The following is a 27,741-nucleotide window of genomic DNA, read 5'->3' as shown; positions in this document are numbered from 1 at the left end:
TCAAGTCTGGAGGCAGTGCTGCTGTCCTTCCCCTCTACCAAGCAGTTCACCCTGTGTCAGCAGAGGGAGTAAATGGAACTAAATCAGTACCGTGGCACATTGCTTTGGTGTAAATGACAGCATGAGCTGCAGCTCAGCGAAGAATCAGTCTCACGGAATGGAGGAGTTGGTAATGAGCCTTATAAATCATTTCTTTCCTGGAGATGCTTTGGATATATCTGAAGTCGGTATGAAAACTAAGGCAAGCCCTCCAACTGCCCTCCTTCCTCGGAGGGCTGGATGCAGTTTGCTCCTGGATGTGAAACAGCAGCCAGGCAGAGCAGAGTAAGGGGCAGTGTTGTTTGTGAGTCTGTGCTCTTTCATTTTGTACTTAGTGTTGAGGGTCCTGGTGATTATATTTTTATTACAGTCTGCCTGACCCTGACTAGCAGCATTAAGCGAGTGTATGTTTCAGTGGGTACTTACCCAGGAATGTGATTTTCTTATTTTAATACCAGACAGGGAGCAAATACTGCAATTGTTTGCAGCAGAGTTCCAGAAAATTACAAAATCCTTCATTAGCACAAGAGATTGCAGCATGGTTCTTTGTCATAATTAGCTGAGTTCTTGAGTGCCTGAAATATTTTTTTATAGTGAAGAAAGTTGCAGAAATTAATTCGTAGGGGGGTGGAGGGGAAAGGCTGAGAGAAACAAACCCCGAACCCATCTCCAAGGCAAAATAGGTACAAATAGGCATGTTTGCCCTTGTAGGATCCAGCCCTGCAGAGCATTCGATGAAGCCTTGACGGATGTCTAAGTTACAGATGTGATTTTTGTAGCTTTAGGGCTATGAGCCCATCACCAAATTGCATATGGTGCAGGAAAGCATGCAGAGGGTTAAAACTACTGCTGGGATTAAGTGCAGTGTAAAACTCTGCACAGCTGCAGTGCCCTCTGGATGGGGATCTTGCAGGGCTTTACTTTGCCTCATTACTTCCCAGAAGTCTGGAGGAGAGCAGGATGCACCCTCCTGGGCTGGGTTTTATCTGATGGGATCCCTGTTGGGTCCCTTGCAGCAGAGGCTGCACCTGAGCAGCCTTGTTCCGAATGGGTGTCTGCAGGGGAGGCAGGCAGCTTGGTCATGTTAGTGCTGTGTTTTTTATTCCAACCAGGGCTGCAAAGATGAGAAAGGGATTTTCCCCAAAGCACAGAGCAAATCAGTGGCTGCTGCAGCATCTCTGGTTTCCCAGCATCAAGCTGCCTCGGAGGGAGCGTCCCTTCCTCTACAAGGACAAACCCCTCATAATACTGCAGAAGTTCATACCTACGTGCCTGCCTTTTTAGAAGGCAGTTTCCTTGTTGCTTTTTCAATTGTGGCATAAAGGGCTCAGTCCTTAGTATTACATGGCACCACAGCCAAAATCAGTGCTGGTTGGGGCCAGTTGCTCTTGTAGGATCAGGCCCCCGCGCCCTCCTGACCCCACTGCAGTGGGCTCTGCCCTGCTGCCTTACAGTCAAGGAGGGCTCCTAAGCAGCAGAAATTCTGACTGCCTGGAGAGATTTTTCTTGCTGACTTGTTCGTCTAGCCTACTGCTGTTTCTTGTGTTATTTTTAAATCTTCACGCTGTAGTGGTGGTGGGGGAAAAGGCTGCCTTAATTACTGCAGATAAAATAAATCAGGGAAATCTCATTGCAAATGCAGGGAGACAAGACATGCCCAACTACAGCTCCCTGAGTCATCCTGCCAATAAGGCTATTAATTCTAGTCTGAGGGAACAGACTGCATCTTCAGAGGCACTGCTGAGAGGTATTGCAGGCTTTCAGATCTCTGGGATGCTTGCTCCCATGCTGATGGCCAAAGGCTCCAGCCATGATGTAATCCCCTCCTGGAGGAGAGCTGCCAAAACGAAGAGGCAATGCAAGGAAAGGTTCCTGGGCAGATGATCTCAAACCTTATCTTCCTTTGTGGCGAGACTGATGGAGGGAGTCTGTGATGTGCATATCTTTAGGGTACCTATTTATAAGATTCACTTATTGTGAAGAAGTGTCGGTCCTCAGATCCCATGGCGTTCTGCTAATTTGGGTGTACGTGTAAATGAGTCAGAGGCAGTATAACTCGATAACCAGAGCGCTCACCTTAGAAGTAAGGGGATCTTGTGTTCGTTCCCGACTCTACCACTTAGTAAGTCACCTTCTTTGTCTTTGCTTTAGTTCTCATTCTTTCTGTTTCCCTCTGACATCATTGTAAAACCTCCTGGAGGCTCAGCAGTGGTCCTAAATGTGTCCTTGATCTGGCGCTTGGCATGTCCAGAGCACAGAGGGACTTGTCTGAGACCTGGCATAACTCAGTTTCTGTGCCCAGCAGTGGGTTAATGGATCTGCAGCCTTCTGCTTCGTTGCTTTTACAGTATCAGCCAGCAGAAGGGAAGATGCTTTTGCCAGAATGATCCCTAAATTTTTTATGCAGCTGAAATCTAGGACCAGAAAAAGCAATCGAGGGTGGGAAACAAAAAGATGGGAGGCAGCTGGTTACGTTAGCACAAGAACTACCTTGGCTGTTTTAGGAGAAGTTGATGCTGCAGGTATGAGAGCCCCCTGCTTCCAGTGAGGGCAGCAAAGCCCAGAAGTGCTCTGCATTTCATAAGATCGGATCCTGATGTGCCTGAGAGTGGGCTTCATGGACCACACCGTTCTCCATGCTCCCACGATACATGCAGATGTAACTTCTGCTTGCTCATCCATCCGTGGTTGTCTTCTTGCCTGTTGCTATTGTGGTTTTTGGTTTGGTTTTTGAGCTGGTTCATAGGTGCAAATTGTCAATAAGTTTTCATTTCTAGGTGTTCCCCCCCTCCCCTCCTGTGGCTTACAGGAAGCTCCCTCCCATCTGTCCCCACCATATGTTTTTGATGGCAATTTGCACACTGGATTAGAATGTGGGGCTGATCAGAACATTGCAGTTTTTAAAAATTATTCCTGCTAAAAAGACTTTGCACCTAGGAAAAAATACATTTTTCATAAGCCTGCCCATTTTTTTCCCCGCACGCAAAATCAGTGATCAGCCACATTAAAATAAAGATGAGGAAGATTTTAATTACCATTATTTAGCTATAAAGGAATGAAACATCACTCTCTAAGGCTCCAGAAATCCAGACATCAGAAATAACCTGGTTCAATCTTAGAGGCAGTGAGCAATCACCTCAGCTGCTTTAATTGCAATCATCATTATAGCTCTAATTTTCAAAATACCTCATCTAAGGCCCAGAAAGTGAGCAGGCTGGAGAAGCAGGCTGGTTTACTCTGACCATGTTTTGTACCTGCTGCATCATTCCAGCAGTATCTCAGCAAACATCTGTCACAATAAACTATGCTGAATAACAGCGCTCCTGCAGTGCTTAAGCTTGTAAAGATATTCTGTTTGTTCTAAAGGAGTGTTTTTTTATTTGATGCTGGGGATTTGCTATTAGTATTTACTCTTTTTTTTCCCCCCTCATTATATTTTAGTGTGGATTTGTTTCTTTGCTCGCACTCTGCATTGTTTTGTCTCTGAAAACAGTGCGGATTTATGTGCACTAAAACCACAGTGATGGTAGAATTTACTGGGAACACAAAGGCAGCGTGGTGTCAGCCCATTAGTTGTTATAATTAGTGCTGCGCAGTTATTAACACTGCAAAGTCCTGCCAAGAAATTCTTGTGGATTCGCATCAGTCACAAGTGGTAGATAGTGGTCTGTTGGGGGAAATGAACACCGAGCTTGGTGCCTGACCATGAAGCTCTGAAGGCTGTGCAATGCCTCTGCATTGGTGCAAATCAGTGCTCACTTAGGGTCTTGTGGTGCCAGTGGAAATGTAAAATGAATAAATAAATCAAAATGCGTGGTTCTAACTGGAACACCAATCCAGCAAGTGAGGAATGGGAACTTGACATCGCCTGAGGGCGAAGGAGCGAACTCTGCTTACCTGCTCGTATCTTTACTGGCGATGCCTTTGGCTGCCAGTCGAGTTCCTAGAGGGCTAAAAACTTCATTCGGTGCCTTCTGAAACTGACGGGACTTTGTGCTGACACATTCTGCACCGTGCCCCGCAGTCACTGATATTCATGGTGTACTGCTTTCATTTCGCCCCATAAACCAAATGCAGAAGGTTCGGAGAAGGGCTGTGAAGTAAATCAGGGGAATGGGGTCTGGCTCTATGGGGAAGCTTCAGTCTTAAACTGCGCTAGTGAAATCCCTGCTTACTTAGCCCAGGAAAACGAAGGGTAAGAAGGGAGAGAAATATGATCTGTATAGAACAGAAGTAAGCAATTGAGGGGAGATGGGGAAAAGAGACTTTAAGGCCAGGCAGGAGTCACTTACCCACAGGAGTCCTTACTCTGTGCTAGAGAGACCTTGTTTTGTCTTCCAAAAATTGCTCTAGGTAAGTGATTGGCGTGGTTCATCACCTGGGGACCAAGTCCTGGGCAGGATATCTGGTGAGTAGCCAAGACTGAGCTTGTTTGAGGGTTCTGGTTTGTTTTTCCAAAGGGCCTGATGAGGTGTCACTGCTGGAGGAGCCTAGAAGCTGTGTTCAACTTGCATAGGAGGCTTCAGGAAATGCAGTCCCTAAAAAAAAAAAATGCAGGTTTCTGGTTAGCTAAGGACACTTGTGTCCCTCTCATTTGTGTAAAAGTACAGCTGGAAAGATTCTGCAAGATGTCACAAGGGTTGTGCTTATGCCTGTAGTCTCACAGAGTAGGTGTTGTAATGTGATCCTGCATCTCTGCCAAATGAACTTGAAGGAATAAGCGCTTTTTTTGCCAAATCTGCCAACTGGTCAATGGATTTAGTGGACCAACAGCTAGATCTGGCCTAGACAGCCTGGGTTTTGGGGGGCCAATTGAACTGTGAAGTTCAATTCTTGAATTCTTCAACTGTGAAGTTCAAGTCTGTGAAGACCACTGTGAATCCAGGCGAAATGGCAGGAGGGTAATGTTTATAAAGGGGGTGGAAACACGATTGCTTTGCACCCAAGGCACTGAATGCGCCATCCACTTCTGTACCCCAGAATGTGGAAAGATTTGAGCCAATCACACAAGCAAAGTTGGATGTTAATCATGTTAATCATTCTCCTAATTTGCTAGTTCTGGGCAAAGATATTTTGGGGGGAGAGCATATACCTTAGGGTCTGACAGGCTGACCCTGACCTGCCAGCTGTAGTTGATAGCTCTGTGCTCACACAGCTTGTTTGTATAACCATTGTTTGGGTAAAGCCAAAAAAAAAAAAAACCAACAACAAAAGAAAAAAAGGCACCCAAGAAATGAAAAATACACGAATGCCTGAAAGAACTCTGGCAAGATTGTCCTTCTTTGCAGAAGGCGTGTGTGTGGGGTTGCTATAGCATGTAAGCAGGCTCTGTTGTATTTCTTGTGTGCTAAATGCTACCAATTAAATTTGAACCATGTGAAATAGGAATCAAAAATACCTCTAGAATGATTTTTAAAACGAATCTGCATCATACAGGTCCAATTTAAGTAACTTTCCCCAAGGCACAGCAGACCTGTGAGCTCTCTGGCTGGGCAGTGTGGTTATATCTTTAAATCTCTTCATTCTCCCGTAGACTTTTTTTCTCCCCATATAGAAAACCCCACCCATATCTCTGCAGTATCTGCAGCATGAATTAGAAAGTCCATTGGGACATCTAGGTCAGCATGAGCAGATCTGACATCAGCCTGCAGATTATGCCCACAATCAACAGTGCTGCAGTTGTTTCTTTCCTTCCTCCCTCCCCCTCTTTGTACTAGGAGAAAATTATTCTCAAATGGCAATTCTAAGAAACATTAAAATGGCTCTGCAGACGCTCTTGTCAAAATGCCACTCTCTTCATCAGAAAAAATCCTCCCATGTCTTGTGTGTAGAGAATTTATATAATCCAATAATATATATTTGCTAATGCAGTGTTGACTGGGATTCAGAAACCCAGCAGAGAGAGAAGGAAGGAAGCTGAAAGCTGATGATGGTGCAGAAAGGAAAAATGAAACTGGTATCTGATAACAAGAGCTCTCACAGCAGAACTGGTGGCCAGGTTCAGAGCCTGGTTGCACTGCTGTCTAATGACACTTTCCCACTGGCTTCAGAGTTGCTCCACCTACTTCTACAAAAGAATTTGCCCCACATTGCTTAGCCTGTACAAAAAATACCACTTCTTGCTTCTGCCCACTGTCTCCCAGGCCGGCCCTACCCACATTAATACCAACCCCCCTACTCCCTGTCCATGTATTAAGATATTTTTCTGAATTCTTCAATTTCCTGTGCTTTTTACAACCTCAGGGTCTCTCTTACATCCTTGTGCTATTTTTACAATATTTTAATTATACCGGACTCAGCGGAATTATGCCTGATGTTTCCTAGGGTAAAACTAAATTTGAGCTCCCCGATTCTGAGCCTGGTTATACATTGGTGTAATTCAGTGGAATTAACCTTAATTTTTACCACATTGCACCTTGGGACGAAGATTGCCTCTAAGGGTGTGAATAAAGCAGCTGGGAATAGTAGCATTCACTTGTAGGGTTTTTTTTCAGGTATGTTGGAAACCTTAAAGATTTCTCCCTCATGGAACGGGAATTTGGATGATAGTTCCCCTGTGGGTCATCTAAAAATGGAGAGAGGTAGAGACATCAGGCGTGCAGCTTGTGGTTTAAGTAGAGCTGATGGGCAGAGACTGGAAGAGGAAGAAAGCTGCTGCACAAGGAATTTGAGGGATTTGCTCAGGGTTATTCTGCAGGTCAGAGGCAGTTCTGGAAATACAACTCTCATTTAGCGTCCAGGTCACGCTTCCTGTTGGAAAAAAATCATTTTTTTCCCATGGGGAGCTTTTGCACAGTGTAAATAGCATTTCCCCTCTAATGCAAAGCCATTATTTTCCAGTATTGGAAGGTGTGCAGGAGAAGTGCCAGGACTGCACCCTACCTGGTGAATATCTGTGGCCTTTCAACGAGCTGCAAAACCAAGCCTGCATCCTGGTGACCTAAATACTCAGGATGGGCCAAGAACTCTGCACCTGGGTGCCTGAATCTGGGCACAATAAACATGTACGTGCTCATGCACAGACCGTACAGGAGAATCTGGGTGGTTTCATGTCAGTCTGTGGGATAAGTAGGTCTTAATATGTTTTATTGCAGCAGTATTGATTATCTGGTGATGTATTTTGGTATCTTTCCCTGCTGTTAAATGCAGATTTAAACTGCGGAGAGATGCTGCTATGCTTATAGTGGGATAAATAATAAATCAAAGCTAGATGGGATGGCTTTTCTTAACCAAAGGCCAGTACCGAACGGTGCTTTTCCATCACATGAATGGTGGCGTGCTTGCATCACAGTCCAGAGGAGCCTTTGTTCCCCTGCAGAGTCCCATTAACTTCCCGTGGACATAACGGTCTGTCTTTGAGGAGTCGGTCGCGGACTTATCTTCTGCTAGAGATAACTATAAGTGCTTTCTTTTATTATTTTCCTGACTTGAACACCTTCCAAGGCTTGAATGCAGCAAAAATGACATTTAGAGAACAAATTAGGACATAATTCTAAATTCTGAAGTATATTGGAATAGAAAGCTGTGTAGAAGGACAGTGGGGAAAAAAATCCTTCTAAAAACCATAACCTTTCTGTCCTATAAGGAGACAAATAGTTTTAAGTTTCTCTCCTATTATGAGTGCAGTACACTTACTTTATTCTTGCTTTTTTCATCTTCTGGAAATTTCAGTATGACATCAAAAGTTGACAGTGAACGATCTGCTACAAAATTGTTAATACATTTTTCTAACCTCTTTTTTCCTAATTATGGATCAGAGGGGGAGGGGAATAGAAGTCTTGAAAGTGATCTTGTACAAAAGCCATTAATATGCTTTGCTTGCGATGCATTGCACGTTACATGCCAGTAACAGAAGAGCAGGAAGGCAAAAGTTGGTACCTTGATGTAGCTTCTCTATGCCTAGATCAATCAGGAATCTGTCTTTAATTACTTTAAGTCCTTCAGCAAGGTTCCTACACTTAAAGATAAAGATTAGTTACGTAGTTTTATAGCAACAGTGAGCTCAGGAAAGTATTAGTTCTGAGTGGGGATGTAGTTATTACTGATCTGGGTAACAAAAGAGGAAAAGATACAAAAGAGGAAAAGATTTTTGGGATGAGGATGAGCAAGGAATAAGGGTTTTTAGCCTGACAAGGCTGTCAGGCCCTGTGCAACTTTCTCACAGGGATGTTCCTGCTTGTTCGTGTCAGTGCTCTAAAGAAAAAAAAAAAGGGAAAAGTCTTAAAATGGTGATAAGTGGATTTGTAGCCTTGTTGAAAAATGTTTCTATTTAAGCACGTTGTAATTCCAAGGAATTCTGACTAGCGAGTAATCTGATCTGTCTGGATCAATTTTTCCTCTCAGTTCCATTAGCATGCAGCTACTTTCAGGTTATTTTTGTCCATGGTTTCAAATTGGGAAGAAAGTGGTTGAGCCAAGGTTCAGCGCTTTTGTCCTGGTTCCAGTTAGGACAGAGTTAAGTAGCTCATAGTAGCTGGTAGGGTGCTATGTTTTGGATTAGGATGAGAAGAGCGCTGATAACATGCTGATGTTTTAATTGTTGCAGAGCAGTGTTTACACCAGGCCAAGGACTTTTCGGCTTCTTGCTCTGTCCTGCCAGCGAGCAGGCTGGGGGTGCAGCAGGAGCTGGGAGGGGACAGACCCAGGACAGCTGACCCAAACTGGCCAAAGGGGTATTCCATACCATCTGACGTCATGCTAAACAATATATAGGGGTGGCTGGCCGGGGTGGGGGGGCCGGCTGCTCGGGAATAGGCTGGGCATCGGTCAGCGGGTGGTGAGCAATTGCATTGTGCATCACTTGTTTTCTTACACATTATTATTGTTAATACTATTACCATTATCACTATTATTATTATTATTGTTATTATTATTTTCCTGTCTTAATAAACCGTCTTTATCTCAACTCACAGGCTTCACTTTCCCGTTTCTCTCCCCCCATCCCAGAGAGGGAGGGGGGAGGGTGAGCGAACGGCTGTGTGGTGTTTAGCTGCCAGCCGGGTTAAACCACAACAGCTTTCCACTTTGCAAGGTAACTGCTTCTGAGGCCCAGGAAGCAAATTTTGGGCTCTTCTGGGCACTGTGTGCATCTATAGCTGCCCTCACATTTGTGCAGAATGATTACCCCTTTTAAACCCACTTAGCAGAGGAATTAATGCTCATGTGGAGCAGAAGATAAAATGGTACCGTGCTCACGTGGCTTGATGAAGAGAATTATATAAATCACTGGGACCTGCAGACACGGCGTGAAGGTGATGTGACTCACGGTGTTTAATTCCTTTGAAGCTGTTCAGAAATACTCGGTGCTCATAACCTCTCTGGAGCAAACCACTTCATATTGATTATTGGCTTCATACAATCTTGTATCTGATATCAGCTGCGGAAGCATGGTGAGTTCCTCTTCTAAAACCAGGACCAAAATATACTACTGAAAGGCTGGCTACCCTGTTGCAGAGCAAGTAGGGATACTATCATAGCAAAGCAACAGAATAAGCACTCTCTCAGAAGTGGTTTTTTATTTATGCTTTACCCTACACATGCTACAGATCTGCTGGTATATTTGAACTGGAGCCGCCTCTGGGTTTTTATCGAGAGCAAGTGATCATTTTTGAGGCAGCTTAATGTGTGAAGCTCCTCCCTGAAGGGTTAAACAGAGACCACTAAACTCTGTCAGCCTGCAAGCTGAAAGCAGATTGCCACAAGGACTACATATACTCACAACACTTGTCCTATCCCAATCTACGTGCTCCTACAGAGCCTTTATTCAGCCAGCAAGCACACAAGTATTGGAGTTCAAGTAGGCAAATTCTTGAAGATCTTTACTCCCTCTGCAGATCAAAGCCACTGATGCTGCACACAGGTGGATGAGCCTTTCTGCTAGTTCAGTTCTGGGGCTGTGAAAAGTGCTAGGGTTGTAGATCTGCAGTCCCTGCAACAATCCATATCTCTTTTTAGTTTTCCCCTTTAAGGCTTCACGCTATGATTTGAGTAAGAGTCATGGGACTCCCAGGCTTTGGGTAAGTTTGACCTACAATTAATATGGATCATCTAATTTTGCAGCACCTGTTTAATTGATGCAATTAGAATAAAGTGCCTGGACTCACCTGGTGCTTTGAGCCCTGCTGGGAAGCATTTGTATTTGCTTTTATTTCTGTGTGACTTTCTTTTCCATTTCATATTATGCAACTTCATTAATTAAAGTACCTTCCTCTTACAAATGCAAAGCAGCTTTCAGTGCTGAGGGCCATTGGGCTGAATGTGCCCAAAAAGATATTATACCAACACACACAGCATTAAGGACCTGATGAGATTATTAACAAGTAATGGGTAATTTTCTCCCAATTAGTGTGCTGTGGCTATTATTAAACCTTCTACTAAGGGACTTCTGTATTCCAAGTCACAATACTGTTCTTATCGGCCATTTCCAAGCTCTGACAGGTCAGTCAATGCTTTTCTGACAATAATGGAACATTAATTCAGTCTCTCTTGCCCCTGTGAGTTGTATTTGGCAAAGCCAAGGTGCAGTAGGAACTGAAAATTGACATTTCAGAATCATCTGAAGGCAGGGCTCCTAGTTTGCAGATGTGTCCTGAGCATACATGATGCACAGAGGGGAATTAAGCAGCCGTCTCATCCCAGGATCTTGAGCTTTTTTATGTACTCAGCCTCCCTCTTAAGTTCGTATGTGGAATTATAACTAAATTTAGAGTTGACTGAGCTAGCAGAGAGGCAAAAAAGCCAGCTTATACCCAGAGCTGCTGTGGGGCTGACTTCCAGCCCTGCTCACTTACAAGGTAAAAACAGCCACAGAGCTTAGAAATAAAAATTATACCAAAGAAATCCCAAATTCCATGTAAGCTTAGTGCTGTCTTTCCACGTTGTAATCCAGGTCCAAACTCCAGGGTTTAATCATTTTGCTTCAAGAACTGTTTAACAGGAATGAGAACAGTTTGACACATAAATAAGTAAATCTGTGAGATTGTTCTTTCCTTGGCATAGAGATCAACTCTGCTGACAGGATGCCATTAAAAAGAAAAAAAGCAATAAAGGAGGTGGTTGGAATGTGCTCAGTTACAATCTGAAGGACAGTAAGACCCTGTCCCAGCCCCTGAGGATTGGTATATGAATCTGGAAAGCACACACCATCACAATTCTTGAGGTGGTGTGGCCATCCCTTCCATGCTCCTAATAGCCTGCACTGATGCTCTGCAGGGCAAAGAGGGGAATTGTGCCAAATGATAGCATCGGGCTGTGGTTGCTATTGCTTCAGTCACTTGACTGCTTTTTTTTTCTTAGCAACTCAGTGTTGCAACCAGAATGACTTTTAGCATGTGATTTTATTTGCATTTCTAGAGGTGAAAAATAATTAATTTTTAAAGAAAACTTTCTCCCTGGACGCAGTCCCCTAGCAGGTAGCTCTATTAACTCGTAGAGCAATTCTTGTACAGTCAGGCCAGAACCAAACTTCAAGCAGTAAGACCCCAGCTGAGCTCGCCTCTGTGCAGACAGTCCCTGACACAAGCAACTGCAGGACTGAGCAGAGAGAGGGGTTGAAAGGAAAAGGTTAAAGCTAGTCCCGAGCAACACAGCGTGCAGGGACAAAAGCCAGGGCTCGCTGCTTCAGTTCAAGGCTTTAGCCAAGCCACAGCAATGTCCCATGCTGGCTGATTGTTTTGGAAGTGACATTAATTTGTGGTTACACTGCACTCTGATTTCATCACTGCAGTGCTTGTAACAAGCATGTTCCACTGAAATAGCTGATGTAAAGCTCGGCCTCTGTATTGTCAATTCAAGGGCAAGTCATCTTAAAACAGTACTGCCTCTTAAATTGCTTGGTCAATTGATGCCAAAATATTTGGGATTTTCTGGGCTGGTACTCTTGGTTTAATGGTTATTAGGGCTTAACATCTTAGTGCAACAAGATTGCATAGACCTTGATCCTTGAACTTCATTTGTGCACGCTATTAATTTTGTTTTAATGGTGGTTTTAGATTACAGCCTAATAGATTAATTTGAATCTAGTCAAAAATTCAGGATCAAAAGGAAACCTAGTGTCAAAAAAAAAATCTTTGGAAAAAGGTGATGTGAAGTGATATAGCTGTGGTTCAGCAAGGTTAAATGCCTGCGAGAACGCGTGGATTCTACTCTGAATAACATCGATGCATCTGGTATGAAGTGTTGGGAATGATCTCTGGAATATGGATTGGCAAGAGCTGCTGTGCTACAGCTAAGCTTCCTTAGTTATTAACTGAATAGCTGAGCTCGTATTTTTTTCCTTCTGGCTGACTTTCACATCGTCTTAATCGAGACAGGCCTAGCTGCTCTCGCATTAGTTGGGCTTGGCTGGCGTGACTCAATTATGCCGATGCAACGCGGTGGCGAGCCAAGCCCATGAAACCAAACCTCCAGCAGCCCAAGTCAGCACGTCGGAGGACAGGGGCCAGCTTCTGCCCTGCAGTGTCTGCCTGCAGGGTTCTCTGCGTCCAGCCTCTCGTTACGGTGATCGATTCAAAAAGGACGCTTGCAGAGAAATTCAGGCTGCCTAGAACTTTGTGTTCCTTCCAGACAAATATTGTCTCATTAAGGAAGTAAATGATGATAACATCTGAAAACTTCAGCTGGGATGTGCCTTTGAATAAGATTGAGTCCTGACTCCTTTTTTCTGATAAGCTTGGAAAATCTCCAGAAATAACTAATTGGCTTCCTCAGAATCTGTTGAATTCCTTTGTGTCCTGAGCAAGTTTATCTTTGGAGCACTGTAATAATGTACCAAATGAACATTTTCTCCACTGATTTTATGAGTAAGTGTGAGCCACTGCTCTGTCCAGTAACTTCTACATTTTAAATTAGATCTTTCATCAGGACTTGTTCAGAATACAAGGGAAGTCTAGGTAGCTTGTGATGCAAGTCCCTAATACGTGTTTTACAAAACCACGGAGCTACTACAGTTTAATGATCAGTTTATTTTGAGGAGGAGGTCCGCATCTGCAGGGGATTGTCCTCCTCGAACAAGGCAGAATGACATTTTTTATGGCTGAGGCAGCCTGCAACGTCATGCTGATGTGCTCCGGAGTCCAACAGTGGCACTTCCACTTGGTTATGAGCCTGCAAGATCTTGTACCTCACCTCCTGTTGAATCGTCTGACTTATTCCAGAATAAATCATGTGGAAGGCTACGAGATGGTGCTTCAGGACTGCAGTTACCATCTGCACTAAGAGGCTCTGCAAATTTCCAGTGCTCCCATGTTCCCTAAACATCCAGCTCCTTGGTTTGTCTCAACGGGCAAAGCTTTGACTTTAACAGAATTGGGCTAGGGAAGGAAGTAGTGCTTAAAAAAAAGCTCTTGAGATGGACTGGGGACCCCAGTGAATGCAGATGAAAAAGTGAGACCTAAGGTGCCCGTGGGCATTACACAAACACACTGCACAGGGAAGAGTTCTCCCCTAAAGGCTCGGAAGATGAAAGGGGAGTGCAGGGGAGAGCTGCGTTTAGTTTAGGGAGAGAGATTATAAATGCTGTGCTATCTTATGATGTGCTTGGAATAATTATTAATCGCATGATTAAGTGTTTGATGTTCTTCATAACCAGCTTATCAACATGTTCAACATTAATTTTGCTTGTACTGCTTTATGCAACTTTCATGCCCCATAAAACGCACGTTAAGTACTAGGGGTGTTTAATAATGATGTTTTTCACTAGGGCATGATTGTAAAACTCCCTTGGGCTAAAAAAATAAAAAGATGAAAAATAGCTATGGCTAAACTTTCATTGACAGGCTAGGTGAGGAAACAGGCCAGTTGCTATTTGAGAAAGGATCTTGAAACAGTGAAGGTAAATGGCAAAGGAGCTTTTATTTACTTTGTCAGTGGCACAGATTTCAATCATCATCGAAGTCAAAATAGTGACTGGTTTTCCTTGCATTAATATTGATGTGGTATAAAATAATTATAGTAGGTATAATTAATTATGTGAAAAGCTCGTTAGTGGTGAATAATGAAAAACCTGATTCAACAGGAGCAGATCTTTTTAGTTACCTTTTCAAGTTGTGTCCTGCGTTGCCTGTGATATAGCAGGAATGATTTTCTCTGGTCATCTTAGGATGTATATATTCATGTATATACTCAGCATTGGCAGATGTTAAGTGGGTAACAAATGGATACAGCTTCCTTTGAACTGCTCATTGACAAAATGAGATGGGGAAGATTCTCTGCTTCAGAATAGCTGAGGAATTTATAAAAGCTTCAAGCGATGTTGTTTCAGATTATTATGGCAATTTTATGGGCCAGTGGAAAGCAAAAAGTCTATTTCTCATATTCTGTTCCTCGGTATAGTAAATCAATAAATAACTAATGGCAGTCACTTTAACTTCATCCCTAATGGATTGTTGTCCTGTTATTAAATGTGAGCAAATTGAAAATCTAACAAGTCTAGAGGAAAAACGATCTTGTATGAGTGTTAGTTACCCCAGAACTGCTGGAAAATATGAAATATAATTCAGGGTTATTGTTTGATGTAAATATTTGCAATGTAATCCAAACATCAGTAGGAAGCACTGGAGAGAAGAGTTAGAACGCATCATACTGGTTTAAAATAATAATAGAAATTGTACTGTGAGCTGGTTGGTCTTGAAATCATGTGAAGGGCATAGGTGAATGTGGGAAATGGCCCTTGAGGTGGCCAAGGAGATATTAAAATCAAAGCTAAAATAAAAATGAATTGCAGAGCTAAATGCTGAAGCACATTCATTTTGTAGTTTCAGCTAGGAATATAACTTGCTTTCATTTCTGGCCGTAATTTGATTTTAAGCGTTGTTATTGAGCAACTGCTTTATTCTAAACTACCTGTCACTTCCAGAGTTTGATAGAATGGTTTCCTCCTACGATGTGGCTTACACTAAGCCTTTGTTTGTAATGTGTTGTTTTATAAATATCCCTGATGTATTTACAATGTGCTAAAATTAGCTCCAGAAAGAGAGCATTAATCAATTGTTAGTTATGCCTGATATTTTACTGCACCATCTCTCAAAGAAGCAGGACTGTCTGCAAAAACTGCAAGCCATTCCCCTGAACTGAAGTTTTAGCTGACTAACCTTCCAATTGCAATGACTTTGTTGTAAAGAACTGCCTCATAACCCGCTTGGCCTAAATCCTTTTCAATGCAGAGAATTTGTTCTTTTTTATATTAAAAATAAATAAATAAAATGCAATGGGAAGTCATCTAATTTGTCCACATCTTCAAAATGTTACTTATTTTTGCACAGAGCGCCTGTCTTTCACGTATTTCTACTCTTACAATGAAAACAGTTCAATCTCGGAAGAAAAAGGAAAAAAAGCCAACATAGCAACAAAATTCACAATTGATACTTGTCTTCAGCAGGGTTGCATCTATTTCTCCCATTGGCTCAATCCGTCTTTGAGGTTGCCTTCATTTTCCTTGCTAGCAGGGATGATTGTTCTTCCTGATGCCCTGCAGACAAAGGGGCTATTGTCTGCACAGCACAATGCAGTGCCAAGCAAGGATAGCTGAGCTAGCTTTAAAAAAAAAAAAGAAAAAGCTAGCTTACTAGATGCATGTAGTTTCTCCAGCATCTAATGGTTTCTGATATTCACTATAACTTTGTTAGAACGTGATTTTTTTGTGCTTAGCGCTGTATGAAGCCAGTCTTGCCTAGTCTAATTCACACGGTAGGGACTTGCGGGTTGGTACTTAGTAGGTATAATTGAATTTAAAGTGAAATCGGCGTACAACAGAATGAAACTTAGGAAGGAGGAATGTGACTTCACTGGCTGAACATGCTAGGTCAACTTTGCATGGTAATTTTAACAAATTGCCAGATTGCTTACAAGTGAGAGAACTTTCACGGAATAATTTAATGTATTTGACAACATTGCAATATGCAAAGGTTTTGTTCCTGCAACTGAGACTTTATCTTGCCGCAGTGCCAATGCTTATTATTCATCTCTTCTTGTACATAAGGCTGGACCTTCTGTCTAACACAGATCTCTTCAACCTTCAAGAGCTTGTCAAGAGTACCCAAAAGTAGGACAAAGGCGAGTACTGTCCTAGTAATGTGTTGCAGCATTTGGTTTCAGTTTCCTGCCAGTCTAAATCCTGGTTGGATGTAAAAACATCTCTGCAGTGATAGTAGCGAAGTGTCACTATTTAACCGCATGCAAATAGAGTGGGTAGTTAGTAGGAGCTTAGGAGTAAGTGTCATTGCTGGGTTGTTTCTCACATTAATTTGGTTTCAATGCTAGAAATTCCTGTGTCAGAGAGAAAATAGCTGTCATCAGGGTTGTACACAGCTTTGACCTTGCTGGCTTGTCATTCAGGGGCTGAGATGTCTGTATTTCAGTTCTAGCTCAATAAATAGTTTATTACTCTGGCACTTATTTCTTTGGAGACCCTCATTTGGGGAACAACAACGATTTTGCAGGTTTCTTGATGTGGTGCATGTAGCAAACTTCCTGCAGTTGCCCTCTGGGTGACATTTCCTTACTTTGTGGAAATGTCTAGCATAATATTATAGTGTTTTATAGCATTAGCATACTTAAAGCAGTTTAATGAAATAGGAAAGTAAAAGGTTATAATCTTTTATCACATGTAAAATATAATCTAAAATTACCTGCTTTTTTAAAAGAGATCAGGGAAGAAAAAGTTTGGATATTAAATCAGGTAATCAGCAAAGCCAGCATGAGATGCTTGAATTCTTTCATTCAGCCCATCGAGCTGGAAGGAAACCAGAGATCCAGACAATTTTTCTTTATCTGGATCCTACTTCAGACAAACTCTGTGAATGAGTGGAACTGGTGCAAGGGAGTCACCTACTTCGGCCTGACTGATTTCCCAGTTCTCTGCAAAGACAGGGGACGTTGATGGTGTCTTTACAGCAAGGTATGAAATAGAAGTATTATACATACATGAAATTTAAGAGAATTTCCACAGTATAAACAAATGTACCTTTAAAAATAAAATAAAAATCTGCTTAAAAATAAATCTCTATCTTCAAATTTTGTACACATCACTTTGAAGCTTCCATGGTTTTCTCCTCCCACATCTTTCCATGCCTTTCAGTGACTTCAGTATCATAGCTTTTACTATAAATGAGCATTTGTTTCTAGTATAGTAAAGACTGATGTAAATATGATGTGCATGTGAAAAATGAAACAGGAAAAATCTAGGAGGAAACATTTAGGTAAACTTAATGTCTGAAGATTTAATGAGTATACTCATTTTCAAATCATGCATTTTACAGCAAGAGAGATTAGACTGTGCTATTTCTGTGGACTCTTTATTTGGTAGGACTCCAGGCCCTGTGCAGAGGGGGGTAATAATGTTTGCTGCCTAGTTAGAGAAGAACATTTAGAAGGAAAAATGTTGATTTTTGTCCTGCGTACTTTGCTGTCTGTTAGGCGTTCTGGAATACACTGTACAGCTGCATTCATGAACTTTAAAATATTAAAATATTTGTGTGCATTTTTCAGAATTAATATTTGGTTATTCATAATTAACCTCATTAAAATGCATTGTTTCTAAATCCCATTAAGAATATTCATAATTAAATGAGCAGCTGGAGTGGGCTGCCTGGAGTTGCAGGCAGCAGTGTAACGAGTTATAGCAAGGATTCAACTGCAATGCAGAAGAAAACTTGGGGTGGGTGGGGAGTCATCCACAATTTATGACACATAATTTGGAATTAATTTACATCAAGTTGTCTTCCCATATCTTCAAAGCAGAGCATTTTCCATTAATGTACGGTTCGGAAACAGTAGGCTGCTTCACCCCTTTCCCCTTCCTTCTGGGAGAAGGAAATGCTGTCCTAGGAGTCTGAGTACAGTAAGGAGTTTAGGAAGGTCAGGCTGTGAAAATGTGACGTCATTTGTCCTGTCGGCATGGGGGACAAGTGCTGATGCCATCATTTAGCTGGTGAATTGCTGTATCTCTGCCTTGCTCAGATGGAGTGGGAGAAATGCAGCGAGATGAAGAGTATCTGAGGGTGGGTGAGATAAGATGCTACACTGACTTCAGAGGCTTTAAATTAAACTGACCTGTCTGCTTTCAAGGTTAGGATGTGGTTGGAAGGAGAAAACCAGTAATTCCTAAGGAAAAGGATCTGTTGATGGGAAAATCAGCTAAGAGTAAAAAAAAAAAAAAAAAAAAAAAAAAAAAAAGGCAACCTATATTTTCAAGAAGTGCCAGGGACTTGGGACAATATTTGCTACCAGTGCTTTGCATTTACAACCCCAACACGAGTAAAGCCCTTACTTCTAACCTCAGTCAGAGGTAGTAAAGGCAGGTAGGGTAGCTGTCCTTTCATAGGCAAGGGAAAGCAGATGTAATTCAGATAAATGACTTATTTCTGGTCACACACACTACCTGCAGAGGGGTTGCATGAGTTTCTGCATCCAGGATCTTTAGTTTTATTTCCCTTTGCTGCTGGGTGAATGAATGCATTCCCTGATGATCACTCTACACAGGCTGCACTCTCCACCTGCAGGCACTGCCTGCTCAGAGGTGGAAATAAGGAAATAGAATTAAAATCCCACCCTCTGGTAAGAGGCTAGGAGGCTGTTACAGGCAGGGGAAAAAATAATTACAAACAATTGATGTACTGCAGGTTGCTTTTTTGCTGTTAGCAAAGAAGAGGTCCTTTAACCATGGCTGAGTTGAAAGAGCTTTGTGGTAAAATTGCTGCCAATTAAGTAGGTCTTTAAAATAGAAATGTTAGGAAACATTTTCCATTTGTCAGCTGAGTGTCCGCATGCTTTTGATTAATGCATAAAACAAAACAAATGTTATGGGAAAATAAACACAGCAGGCTTATCTATGTAATTCTTCATCTATCGCTCCACACCGTGAAGTCAAGTGCCATCAATTCTCTGGACGAGGTAATCAGAGTGTGGTTCCATTTAATCCATCCATTATTTTTAACCTTGACGTGAAGTTTCTTGATGCTGCTTTTTTCACCCTTTTCTGTTAGTTTTTCTTAATTGCTTGTCTTGGCAGCAGGACATTTCAGCTGTCCCAGTGTAATCTACAATACCCGCTGGGAATGTTTCAACAAAGGTTTCTGCAGAGTCAGCTTTTCTGAAAATAAAGCAGATACTGAGGTTAACATAAGAGGTGCATGCCTTGAGGTCACATTGTATTTTTTTTTTTTGAACAAATACAGCAAAGACAAGATTGCCTTGAAATCCCGTCTCTTCCTGGGTACCGTGAAAAGAAAAATCTTAGGTGATATTAAAGTGTTGCTTGGGTATTTGGAACCTGGTTTTTGTTTTTCAAGTTGTTATACTCACGTAAAATTGAAAACTGATCAAAAATTTCACCCTGAGTCATGAGTTATATGACACCAAGTAATGTTTTGGCCATTTGTCCTATTTGCTTTTTTAAAAGTCCTGTTTAAAAGGTGATTCCCTTTTTAAAGGGGAATGAAGAGAAAACCACAGCTTAGAGCTGGAGATGTTCGTGCTGCTCAGACACACATGATAAATTTCACAAAGATTAATTCTTTGAAAGGAAGCAGCCTGCTGTTCTCAATGGAATCCAATACCTGCTGTGGAAGGGCTCTCATCAATCATGCTATTTTGAGACATTAATAAAGACATTTAAGGTGTTACAGTTCATCTCAGGTCTGGAGCAGCCTGCGATATATGTCCTTTCTGCAGCAAGTGTTTTGTTAAAGACCAACCTTCTTAAGATTTATAGGACAAACATTCAGCCTACTGCTTCCAGATGTTAGATGATAGCAACTCTCCTATTGCCTCATTTCAGTGAAGTACGGAGAATTAGTCCCAATATATCTACACTTTAACATCTGCCTTTGCCAAAGCTGATGTTCTTGGTGTGTAGGATTTCTTAGGCATCAATTTTCCGTCTATTGAGATTTGTCAAGTTACTGTAGAGATCAAAAGCTGCTCGTAGAATGGATGTTAACTTTCAGTGTGCATGCAAGGAATTAAACTAATACAAGGATTTAAAGTTTGGAGTCCTGCTTAGGTGCAAAACCATATGTGCTAGCTGCAAAGCAAGCAGGAACTGGAATTCTCTTCCTTGTCAGTGTGTTACCATCAGTGCTTGCAGCAGGGCTCCTTGCTGCTTCTGGAGATGCTGGGCTTGGCTGCTGCACGTGGCTGCAACCCAGGCTGGGTAATTTGATGGAGAGAGCGGCTCCCACCTCACCAATGTGCTGGAGGTGATGCTGCATGTGCCACTCTGAGGGGGGTGGGTGAAAACGTGTCAGGTGAAGCAACTTTTTTAAAGTACTGTGTAGTGAAGCTGTGGGATTCATTGCTGTGTGAAATTAAATGCGCCTGTATTCTAAATGTACTTGTTTTCTTGTGTCTGATCATGCAATATACGGTAAAGGATGTAAAGTAATTCTTTACAGGTAAACAAGACTGTATGTGGGGATGAGGATTGCACAGGTTTATACCACTGGATTTACTTATTGCTCTCTAAATGACCTGATCCTATAGTATTTTTTGCCTCCAACTCCTTCGAGGATTAAGTCTTGGATCTGCACTGACAAACCTTATTTCTAAGCCATCTGTTTCAAGCCCTTTCCTCCCCGCTGTGCCTGATGTGTTATTTCTGTAGAGGTTGAAATATCTGCCAAAAGAGGTGTAAGGCTGCCTGTGAAACCTCTATTTTCACGTGTTCCTGATTTAAGTGCTTTCTGCTGAGGCAACCCTCTCATTCCAGGTTTGTTCAGCTACTAACACTCCTTTCCGACAATATAATCAGTGAGAACGTGGAAGGAAGTTGTGTCAAATCGTGCAGTAATGTAGTAAGGTTGCACGAGCTGGGAAATGGATTTTGTAGTCAGATGAGTCCTGTTATGCAAAATAAAGTTGGCGTGTGCGGCCCCAGATCCGAATAACAGCAGATCTGGGTTTCGTTTGGTTGGAGACACCCAGAAATGATGCATCGCTGTGACCTGATACTGATCTGACACTGGTCTGTCTTCGAAAGGATGTGGTCCTGTGCAGGCTGCTCTGGGATGATTACCAGCCTGAATAAAGGCTGCAGCAGCCAGGGAATTGCAGATAATTCTGGCCTCTTGCTTGGACATCTCTCCATCACCAGCAGAGCACTTAAGCACGCACTTCGCTTTGTGATCTGAGCCCATTTGGAAGCACTTCGACAAAGAGCGGTCACTGAGAGGGTGCCTCTGCTCTCGTTTCTGAGACATCCGAGGTTGGCTCCCTGCAGCGTGGTGCCCTAAGCTCAGCTCTGACCCCGGATAAAGCATCGGGGTTCAGCACAGTGACGCGGTATCTCCTCGTGCACTGCGCAGCTCTCTTCCTTTTTTCCTGCATGGAGATACTTAGTCTGAGTTTTGCATGTATTTACTCCTGTAAGGCTTCTCGGTGCGAGAGCATGCTGCAGATCCAAAGGGTAGCACGTTGTGTATTCCCAGTACATCATTACTCGTAATTCCAGGCATTAGTAAATATTATGATAATTTGCTAATAACTTAATAATGTGATACTAATACCATATAAGAGAAATGAATATCAATGCTAGCTGCTCCCAAGGATAACTGATGAGAAAACATAACTGATGAGAAAACAACACTTGTTCTGTTGCTCAGTTCCTTGTCTGTCAGATTCCAATCAACAATTCTCTTTTCTACTGATTTAAGTGATTTTTAGATCAGCCCCACAGTGAGACAAATTCTTTTTTTTTTTCCTAGACTGGGTGATACCACTGATAACTTGTTCAAAAACTGATGTCACAGAAAATTACCCCCTTAATTGACAGCGTGGGTAGTTTTTTTCAGTATTTAACTGATGGCTTGAAAGGTCGTGCCACTGCTGCTGTGCACTTCAGCACTTCTCCAAAGAGCTGACCTTACTGAAAAGCACCCTCTCGTCCTGGGCTTGCAGGTGAACACAACACCAGGAAAACACCCAGCTCGGCATTTCTTTCTTGCAAAGCAAAGGTTTTTCTCAGAGGCCAATGTTAATAACTCTAAATCAAAGTCAGAAAGCAAGCAACGGCAAAGAGCAGCCTCCCCGTTTTTAACAGATGTGTAGCTTTGGGAATAGACTGTTCCCTGCAGACCAGGAATTTGGGATTGTACATGAAAGAGGTGAGGAGGCTGCCTTGTGAGCACAGATTGAGTTTGTATCAAAAGGTTTTGTCCTCAGGCTGCACGGGGCATTAGTTACAGAAAGCTGAGTTTTAACACCTTTCTGTTTTGCCTTTGACAGCTGCTTCCCTTGTGACTTTGGAAAGATTGCGTAAAGTTGCTGCCTCACTTTACCCATCTGGAAGGCTGCAAGGGTAAACTCTACTGTGCTGACTGTGCAGGCCTATTTGGGGGATTAGTTAGTGCTTTCAAAGTGGTTTGTAAATCCCACGCACTAGTCAGATAACACGAAAGCAAGCAATAGTCTGATTTCTTCAGTATGTGCTGCTCAATATTGAGTTGTTTTTTTTGTAACTTTGCATCTGCCACAGTGCACAGTTGTTTCTACTTCTCTTCACGTGCAGCCTGTGCTCCTGTTTATAGGGCATGGACAGTGCAGGAGTCAAAATCAGTTCTGGTAGCTTCCTCTCACTGAATCATCACTTAAGAATCATCACTTAAATTTCAGAGCCTGCAGTATAAGTTGGGTTCTAGTTTGTAGGCAAAGAAGCCCGTGTTGCTGTTGCATGTGGCAGAGGCAAGGCTGGGGCATTTTGTTAGAGAAGAGTAAGTTGGGGATGTGCAAGGTGTGGCTAAAATCCTTGTGTTACGGTTTTAATTGAGTATTCATGATGGGACTGGAAGAGAACACACCCTAGATAATAGCATCCTTCTCAGGAGGCTGCGTATGGCAGGCTGTAGGGGCGAGCCTTAACCAAAAGGAGACAGACATCCCTCCATATGCAGCGTCCAGCAAGTTTTCTGTGCACCACGGGATCACGCAAGTGTCTTGCTGCAGCTGTCTCATCCTCAGACCAAGAAACAGCCTTGTGCGAGGGCAGCTGCTGTATTAGTCAGCAAGGGCTCCACGAAGAGGGTTGGTTGACAAGTTCCTATGAAAATATTCCTGTTTTTTAAACAGCAAATGGCTTGTCAAGTAAATGGAAGCTGGCACAGATTATCCTTATTCACTCACAAAACTGGTTTTCAGAGATTTAAGAACTGGCACGAGTATGAAGTGCTCTGAATTTTTAATTTGCAGGGTTTGGATTTTTATTTATTTTTTTAACTGACAAGGAAAGATAGGGGTGTGTGGTTTTGCCAACGAAGGGAATACAATGTAAATTCATACCAGAATCTGGAGACGTACCACATTGCAGCACACTGAGGCTTATGGACGGGCACCTCTAAGTGTCAGGTGTGGATGAACTCAGATGGAAGCCCTTGCCCAAGCACCAAATCAGCCAAGTGCAGGCCAACTCTGTTCTGGAAGTTGTATCTGACTTTAAATGCCAGGATAGATTCTTAGAGTTGCGTTATATCCTTGCAGCTATATGACTTTCAGCTCGAATCCAGCCCGTGTGGAGCTCAGGGCAGTACCGGATCACGTCTGTACCTCTTACTGCAGGCACAAGCTAATGAAATTCCTGAGGTTGCTCCAAGTCAAATCCTGAAAACTTGCAGCATGGCAGGTACAACTTGTCTAAAAGTCACTCTTGAGACCATTTAGGCCACATCCACGTGCGGAGCGCTCCTTCATAGCGGAGGCTCTTTGGGGGAGCAGCGCTCTCTGCAGCCTGGAGTCTGATTTCCCTGGCTTTGGGAGTGATGTGCTCTGCTGGTTCGTGGCACCAGCGGGCTGCACCGAGGTCTCACAAGGCTGACGTGTGAAGCAGTGCTGCCTACTGCCCAAGGATACTGTCAGCACGGATGGGAGACGACAAGCTGGCTCACGCAAGAGAAGCTGTCCTCAAGATGCTGCAGCTCGTGTTGATCTCTTACAGGCTGGGGTAGCTTCAGGTGCTTGCAAAGAGATGTTACCTTACGTGCACTGAAGTTTTTAAAATTGAACATAAAGGTGCGGAACTTAAAGCTGCACAGGGGGAAAAACTAAAAACTTTAGTCTAGTCCTAATGTCTTACAGCCAAAGGAACACCAAAGCCTCTGGTGTTGAGGAACAAGGGGCTAGATTGCTTCTTCTCTCTCCTGTCTTTCGTTCTGCTGAAACAGAAGCGTCTTTCATCCCTTGCAAAGCTCTGTGATGTCCTGGTGGGTAAAAGCTCCTAGGAGGCAAGTGGTACCATCTTTATTTAACTTTTGGAGTCACAAAGGCAGGTAGAAAATTAGCTGATTCAGGAGTTTTCTATTGTGTGAACAGCTTCAGCCCTAGTCAAAGTGCTCCACGCAGTAGTTCCTCTGCACCCTTAGAAACTGGGCCCTTAGATGCTCTGAAATTAAATGCTCAAACTATAAATACAGTTGAAGATAAATAACTTTTCTGGATGTCCCAACCATAGTTCTTAAAGCTAGCAGATCACAGTGAGGGGAAGTGACTTTTCACTGCAGTCATCCTCCCCACATAACTCACCTAGCCCTTCCTAGAAGTCCTTGGAGCCACGGGTTGTACATCGGTCTGTTGGTGAATGGTAGTTTGCAGGCTTGGAAGCTCATTCTAATGTGTGTACTGAGGCTGGGTATTCAAAGACATCTAAATATTTAACTTCCACGTTCATCTAAATAGTGTTGATTTGGGTTTTATAAGACTCGTGCTATTTTTTTTAGCTGAAATTGGGTTCTTTCTACTGTTTGTAGAATAACCACCCCTTCCTTCCCCACACCCTTTGAATTATTTATTTCACTTTGCATGTCCTTTCAAAATCCTTTCTAAAGAGGCTTTTTGAATATGTTTACTTTTGAGGAGTCTGTCTCCACCTGTGTTTAATAAAAATTTACTCTCTGTCCTTGCTGACTACATTAAGCAGTCCAGGGTGATGGACTTCTTAATAAAGTGAATATTGGAGACAGATTTGATAAAAGGCTTGCCACATCTAATGATGTTTAATGAAAATAAAAGCTTTTGGTTTTGGTGTCCTGCCCATTAACTTAAGTGTGATTATATTTATTGTCTGTCAGGCAGTTCGACACAAACTCAGTCAGAAAATGAAATTTTAGTGTTACAGTATAAAGAGAAAACAGGAGTGTTTGTGAAGGTCACGTTAAATCTATGAAAGTGTTGCCACTGACCTCTGCAGAGATCGAACCGGGATGCAAATATTGCCAGGGAAGCAGGAACAGTAACGTTACAAACGTTTCTGATTGTGGTTGGAGTTGTATGTATGGTATCTGACGGCATCCTTATTGCTTCCCCTGATGCCTCAGTTTGAGGAGCTTTGTCAGAGAAGGAAAAAATAGGCAAAAACAGCGATGCTATGAAGAATGGATGCTTCTTATCGTATCTAAGTATGTGCTCAAAACTAAGCGTATATTAAGGTTGAAGGGTGCTGGTTACATTGCAGTCCTTGTACCCTGGGCAAAGAGCTTTGCCCCAGCAGGGCCCCGGTGACAACCTGGGGAGTGTGGCACAGGGACACTGGGTTTGTGCTTTAATGCCAGATCCCATACCTCTGCTTCCCCGCTCATAATGCGGAAGCAGATCTGTCTTAAAAAGCTTCTAGAGATGGTTGGAAAAGCATAAAAGATTTAGGGAATGTAGTTTTAAAAAAAATCACTGCAATAATATTTAGAGATTTCCAACTGATGTCACAAAAAGTGATTATTTCATGGAGGGGAGAAGAGGTTGGTTTTATTCTGTTTTTCCATCATCTTCTTTCTTTTCATTGTGCAAAATAAAAATCAGGACTATAAATACCAAGGAAAGGGAAATAAAGAAGCCTGGAACAGGGAGTGAAGCTACTTTCATTCTTCCTTCAGAATAATGAAATTCTGCAAAGGTTGAAAAAATCCATCAACAACCATTTTGAAGGTGGACTTTTTTTTTTTACTTTATAAAAATCCATAGCCACATTAATTTCAGAACTACTACGAGGTGAAGTATGCTTTGTCCAGTTGAGTCCAGTTGAGCATAGTGATCCAAGTCATACATGCAAGGGAAAAATTAGTAAAGAAAACCACCTCGCTGGTTTTTTTGAAGTTCGGTTATTATTTCAGCTGCTCAGCAGTTTTACAACTGTTTATAGATTTAGTTTTTCAGGTAAATCAGATATGGAATAATGTAAAATAAATTCTGCTGAAGGGTTTTTCCTAAATGTCATGTGGAAAACGCACCAGGCTCCACTGGCTAGTTATCAAAGGATTGCCTGGAAGAGATATTAGATGGCTATAAAGGTGGAGTTAGCAGATTGAGTAATACTTGTGATGGAAAGAAATAAGTTTGCCCCAAAACATAGTGCTATAAAAACATGTTGTAATAGTTCCAGGTTGTGTTAAATATTTTCTAAATGAATATCTTCTCTACATATAGATGGCATTAAATGGCCAGTATTCTGCACTGGTATGCACATCTCTATCTGGTTTATATCACAGAATGATTTATATACGTGTCTTTAGCACTTTTAGGTGTTTATGTAGCAGTTTACTTGTGTCTTTACATGCCAAGTATTCTGCGTATGAGCACAGTATTCTTCTCATGCTTTACATGTGTTCTTAAAAACTACAAGCCACCTCCTTTGTTCCTGTCTCCTTCCAAGCCTGGGCGTATGCAGCACTCTCCAGAACAGAGCAATACTCATAAATAATAAGAGCAGCACTCGTGATTTATTCCACGAGCTGATGGCAGTGAGCCTCTGAATGCAGACCTGGGGGGTGAGCAGGCTGGGACCACAGGGCAGGATGCGGCTCCACACCGTGGTGCTGGGCTGCACAGGGCAGGTGCTTCCTTCAGGAAGTTTGTGCAACGAGGGGCTGGCTCCTGGCACCCCGTTTTGGGGAATGTAGAAGCTCGCAGGGAGCCCTGTGCTGTTCCAGGTCATTTTTTGTCCTTTGGCTTAAACCTCTCTTATGTGCAGGGAGGGCACAGCCCAGTGCTGGGGCTTTCGGGGAGCAGTCAGAGGTTGAATCCTGCACACGGGGATACAAATTTGCCGGAAGACGGATGGGTGATAATTTCTCTTTTGCGGCTAATGTTTTCAGATAGGAAGGTGGGTTGAGTCAAAGCCTTACAGCAGCCCTGCTCCAGGTTTGGGTGGATTCATAAAGCACGCCCTGGCTGAAGGTGTTGGGATGTGCCGCTAGCAGCAACAGCAGCTTGCTGGGAAGTGAGCAGCGTTAGCAGTTCCAGCCAGGGTCTTGTTTCTTCCCAAGCTCACAGCGACAGGACACGCTGCACCACCCACGCTTTGCAGCAGGGTCGAGCACCAGCAGCTCTCACTTCACGGAGAAAAGGGTGGTCCAAATCCCAGCTTTTGCAAAACCTCCCACTATCTGCCTTCTGCTGCAGCTGCTGGGGTATGGTTTGCATGAACACAGTTTGCTAAACATGTCAAAATCAATCTGAGGGAAAGATGCTACACAACTTTGAGATGGTTTCCTCTACCCGGGATCATATCCTGACTTTCCTAACAAAGCGTGATGCATAAATTCAGCGGGCCAAATATGACCACCTTTTTTCATTTTGAGTAGCACTTTCTACCAGGTTTATTCTCGGTGTAAAAATGCAATTGCTGGCCCGTTATTATTTTTTAAACTAATATCAGAGCTTCTACTTTCCTACGCCACACCATGGGGTACTCTGCAGATGCTCAGAATTTGAATGTGTATACCTGCTTTT

At 42.7% G+C, this 27,741-nt stretch overlaps 1 long non-coding RNA gene across 5 annotated transcripts in view; it reads left to right on the top strand.

The window, feature by feature from the left end:
• LOC310886737 overlaps positions 1-27,741 on the top strand; it is a 170,498-nt gene that overhangs the window by 32,492 nt on the left and 110,265 nt on the right. The window contains exon 3 of one of the 5 annotated variants that reach the window (XR_014575444.1): positions 12,351-15,261. The exons of 2 other annotated variants lie outside the window; for them this stretch is intronic. This is a non-coding gene — a long non-coding RNA (uncharacterized lncRNA). Of the gene's footprint in view, positions 1-4,392; positions 4,431-4,499; positions 5,138-12,350; positions 15,262-27,741 lie in introns of those variants that run through there. 2 more of the 5 variants (XR_014575445.1, XR_014575446.1) reach the window with 2 other exon arrangements.

Source organism: Anser anser, assembly GCF_964211835.1.
Source record: "Anser anser genome assembly, chromosome: 26".
Taxonomy (NCBI): domain Eukaryota; kingdom Metazoa; phylum Chordata; class Aves; order Anseriformes; family Anatidae; genus Anser; species Anser anser.
This window is presented reverse-complemented; position numbering and strand designations above follow the sequence as displayed.